At 39.8% G+C, this 5,149-nt stretch overlaps 1 long non-coding RNA gene across 1 annotated transcript in view; it reads right to left on the bottom strand.

Annotated features, from left to right (window-relative positions):
• Window positions 1-3,472: 3,472 nt before the first annotated feature.
• Window positions 3,473-5,149, bottom strand: part of LOC107718964 (uncharacterized) — a 20,222-nt gene continuing 18,545 nt past the window's right edge. The window contains exon 3 of the long non-coding RNA XR_001637476.1: window positions 3,473-3,553. This is a non-coding gene — a long non-coding RNA (uncharacterized LOC107718964). The remainder of the gene's footprint in view (window positions 3,554-5,149) is intronic.

Here is a 5,149-nt window from a genome sequence, read left to right on the forward strand (position 1 = left end):
AGGGAATCCTGGAACACGGCGACTGCCCACTCCAGCACACCCCCGCCTTCATCAGCAAACACACACACTGAACCCACACGCCTGCAACACACTGTCCTTCACACACACACACACACACACGCTGGCATTTCATCCCCTAGGCAGCAGGGGAAACCCTGTGTGTGTGTGTGTGTGTGTGTGTGTGAGTCATACCTGCACAGATGATAAGATAGATACAGTGAAGCTGAGAGTGCAGTGGAGTGACACCGATAAGCATTTGCTGACTAACAGGAAAAGAGCGAGGCACATGGAGGAGGCGTTAAAATTGGGATACTCTTAAGAACACTGATAAATCATCATAGCTTCATTCTTTCTTTTAAAATGACAACAAAGTTATGCTACCACGGCAGTATTAAGCATAAACATTACATTAAATATGAAAAAAGAATCATTATCCATTTATTAAATGCATGTTATCTTATTGAGAATGATTCATCAATGTACTTTTTTGTCCTCATAATTTTTAATCAGAATGTCATAAGTCAATATTCTGGTAAAACTTCAGACCTCTCTGGCTATGTATGCTGGAATTCTCCAATCATTTAGAGTAGGTTTACACGGCAATTATGTACTAAAAACAGGATATATGTGTGTATGTGTGTATACTGTATATATATACATACATACAGTATATATACACACACACACACACACACACACACACATACAGTGGAGATCAAAACTAGAGAACAAATTATGAATACTTGATTTTTTCAGAAATAATGAAAAACACTTTGCTGGTGTGATCTTGGTCCACTCTTCTTCCAGTTTCGTCCACTGTTCAGTAACTGTAGTGGGTTTCTTAGCCATAGCTTTGTCTCCAAGGATTTTCCAGAGATTTTCAATCAGGTTTAGATCAGGACTCTGGGCTGGCCATTTTGTTTTCAGCTTCAAGGAACTACTTTACCTGTTTTGCATTGTGATGAGGGCGTTGTCTTGCATGAAAATTGCAGGCTGATTAGGAGATGCTTGCAGGGAAGTTGCCGCATGTTGCCACAGGAGGTTCTGATAAACATTTGCATTCACTCCGCAATGTAGCTGTATAAGAGGCCCAACTCCTGCTGCAAAAAACATCCCCCAAACCATGACACTTCCTCCTCCACCTTTCACTGACTTATTTACGCACTCAGGCTTCAGTCTATCCCCAGCTTGACGACAAACAAACTGTTCCCTTTCAAGGGAACTTCGAACTGCGTCCTCTAGGGGTCGCTATGGGGAACGCCTCGTCGTGACCCGTGTCTGAAGCATACATTGAAAAAACACCAACAACACGTTGGCCGGCGACAGCCCATGACGTCACTACCGGTGCGACTATAGTATAAATAGGCACCGGGAGAACATGTCATTCTCTTCTTCTTCTTCATTGACTGTTTTGTTTGAAGTGTGCATTTGAACATGGTAAGAGCGATCTACTATCTATTATTATGGCGAGCACTAGCAGAGCGTTTAGAGGGTGTGCATCCGTGTGTCCCCTCAGCTAGAGATTTACTGCTAGCCATTCCAGCTTTATATCTTAGATCGAGTTGGTGACTCTCAAACATATTGGGTTTGGTGTGCACCATTCCATCTATGAGCTGCTCTTTCAGAGTGCCACGAGAGCCCCTTAGAATGGTATCCTAAAATCCATGTTATGGTAAGTGTGCATGTGAAGGCTTTGTGCACTTTCTAAAATCCACATTGTGGTAAGTTCGCACGCTAGTTCTTTGCGTTCTTTTCTAAAATCCTGTATGGTGAGGGCTTCGCGCGGTTGCTGTTTTTTCAATGTATGCTTCAGACACGGGTCCTGGATGAACATTACTGTCCAAAAATATAGACTAAACCCAATCCCTACCCCTAAACCTAACCCTACCCATAATTTATTCTTAAAATCAGTGTGAAATGATAGCTGATTAACAAGGGTGTAGAGGCACCTAACCCTGATCGTAAGCCTAAAACAGATATTTCCCGAAAAGTTATCCCTCAATTCTGATTGGTTAATTGGAACATGTTGTACTTGGTGAAATCACGTTCACCCTTTTGATTCTTTCTGCTGATGAGAGGCTTTGTCACTGCAGAGTGCACTTTCAGTCCGGCTTCTCTTAAACGTCGAGACACTGTATGCCGAGACAGATCCTTACCCTGTTCAGCGCTGAACTGGTGAGCAATTCCAGCTGCAGTGTTGAACCCATTGCCCATTGAGATTCTCAGCATTATCCTGTCTTCTCGAGCATTTGTCTTTTGTGGACCTTTTTGGGGGACTTGAATGAATTAGTGTCATTGTAAAGCTGCAATGTTCAAGAAATCACAGATTTGGAACAACCAACTTCTCTTGCTGTGGCTGCTATTGGCCTTCATCTGGACGACCTGCTGTCAGAGGGTTTCCGTCACCTTAGAACAGCTCACCATCTTGCAAAGTCAGTGAAACCTGGAAAGTTAGGCTACCAGTTAAATAGGGTTTGTCAGATAATTAGGAATTAGAATGAGGTGCCAGATTAACACAAATAACTGAGAGGTATCTGAAAGTGTTCTCTAATTTTGATCTGTGTTCTTTTTCAAGTATCTCATTTGATTTTTTATACTGTGCTTCAGAATAAATTTAACTCATGAAATATGCTTAAAAAGCTGCGCTTTTACTCCTGTTAGGATAACTACAAATATGACTAAGCAGTGACCTTGAAATTTAGGAAATTGTAGGTTGTTCTCTAATTTTGATCTCCACTGAATATATATATATATATAATTATTATCATTATTAACACGGATGCATGAAAATTACTAAACGTGGTATTACAAACGCATTCTTCTACAGGGCGTTGAATACAAACACTCAGGATGGCAAAAGCATGCATGCACTTGATGAAAGTGAAAGTGACGTGACATGTGGCCAAGTATGGTGACCCATACTCGGAATTAGTGCTCTGCATTTATCCATTCCAAAGTGCGCACACACACAGCAGTGAACACACACACACCGTGAACACACACCCGGAGCAGTGGGCAGCCATTTTTTTGCTGCGGCGCCCGGGGAGCAGTTGGGGGTTCGGTGCCCTACAATCCCTGCCGGTACGAGATTCGAACCCGCAACCTTTGAGTTACGAGTCCGAATCTCTAACCATTAGGCCACGACTTCCCTCGTGCCAATGTTATCACTAATTTGTGTTTTTGTAGTTTACATGGAGATGATAATGATATCGCTTTCAAAAACTTGCACTTTGACATTTTTACAAAATTTACATTTTCAGGCACCAAAAATACCTATGATGAGTAAACAATCGTCCAAAAAGCATAAACGTTTTCCATTTTTAGTTAACATGGTGTAAACTCCCCCGTAGTCTGCTTAAACCTGCCCCTTTCTTATAATCAACTGAAAGCACTTGTTCACATCTTCATCCATCCAGTCAACAACCGGTGGATTGAACCAAGACCCTGTCCTACATTGGGCTTGTCCCAGTAACCACACTTGCGGTCTTTGCATTTGAGCACTTGTCTACTTGCATGTCATATTTCCTGTATTTGGCTCAAGTGTTCAAGTGGCCTGCAAGTAGGGTTGCAAAAACATGGAAAATTTCCAGTAAATTTCGGAGATATTCCAGAAATTTTGGAAACTTTCCAGGATTTTTTGGAATATTCCAGGGATTTTTGGAAAGTTTCCGGAAATTTACCGGAAAGAGAAGAGATTTCACTGATGGAAGTTAAAACTGAAGCTGAATTGTGTGTGACAATTACATTACTTACATTACCATATATGATGTGCATAAGACTGAAGAAAATAATCAGCAAAAATGTAACAAGTACTTTTCCAGTCAAAATGAAATTGTAAGAAATTGGAAGGAGTAAAATGATTTTTTTTTCCCCTTCAGAAATATAATCAAGTATCGGTTTACAAAATACTTAAGTACAGTAATCAAGTAAAATTACTCATCATTATAATTACTTAGTATTTAACACCGCTGCCTGATGGGACACACTATATAGTGTTATAAAAATACAAGTAAAGTTTTATTTACACATTTTTATTTTACTACGTTATAATACTTTGCACTTTAAAATAAACGACTAAATGTCTGGTCATCAGTACCTGTGTAACAGACGACACAATTTAATTGTGAAACACTACATTTACTACGAAATTATATGTAACATCTGATTAATTTAACTTACACGGTCTCTGTCTTGAACAGGAGCGCTTCACAAAAATGAACCGAAACTCAGCGAATACTTGCCTCACAGACATGATAAATACATCTATAGAAAGCTTTAAATTACTACTTTAAAACGAAATAATTCTAATCGAAAACAAAAACTCTTTCATTATGTAATCCGTAAAGATGCAATTCTCTCTAAAGGCACATCCAGTGAGGAGATGGCGAGTCTGGATCATCAACTTCATCTTTGCGACACTGACTCAGAAAACACTAGTTTATTAATAAATAATTCAAAAACCTTTTTACAATTTCCCCCAGACACATTCATGGTAATTTTGCCGGGGCTTTGCAGCAAGCTTTAGCTTAATGCATGCGCTTGAACACAGAATAGGCTAGCCTAAATATTAAAGGTTCATTATGGTTTAGAATTTAAGGAATTAATCTCTGGTCAGGGGCAGCCCTAGTTTAAAGCCAGTCCTCCTTTTTTTTCTATAACTCTATTTATTTTTCTATAAAGGCACGCTCGCTGCTGGCGGGGTCACTAAACACCATCCGAGCCGGTCTTGACAGTAGCATTATCTCGTGTTGTTTCCACCAGTGTGGTAAATTTTTTTCATCACCATAATTGATAGATGTCTAAGATAAAAAAAAAATAAAATAAGGAGAAGCCTAAAACAGGCCCAATGCCTGCCCGCGTCTGAGCTATGACTTGAAAATTGTCCCGAAGCCCGTAGGTGCGTAAATAAGTCGGGACCCGTTGGGATCGGGCTGAAATGCAGGGCTCTAGATGTCAGAGACACGGCTGTCTGAGTAACAACACGCTGAATGGAGTTGTTACTCGCGTATCCTTGTGATTGAATGCATTAAAATCGCTTGAATATTCAAATTGGCAAGGTGTATTTGTCCGTTAAAGCACAAGATGACGCACTTAAAAAAAAAAAAAAAAAAAATTAAAAATGAAAAAATAAAAATAATTTAAAAATTAA

Source organism: Sinocyclocheilus rhinocerous, unplaced genomic scaffold, assembly GCF_001515625.1.
Source record: "Sinocyclocheilus rhinocerous isolate Xijiao unplaced genomic scaffold, SAMN03320098_v1.1 scaffold373, whole genome shotgun sequence".
NCBI lineage: Eukaryota > Metazoa > Chordata > Actinopteri > Cypriniformes > Cyprinidae > Sinocyclocheilus > Sinocyclocheilus rhinocerous.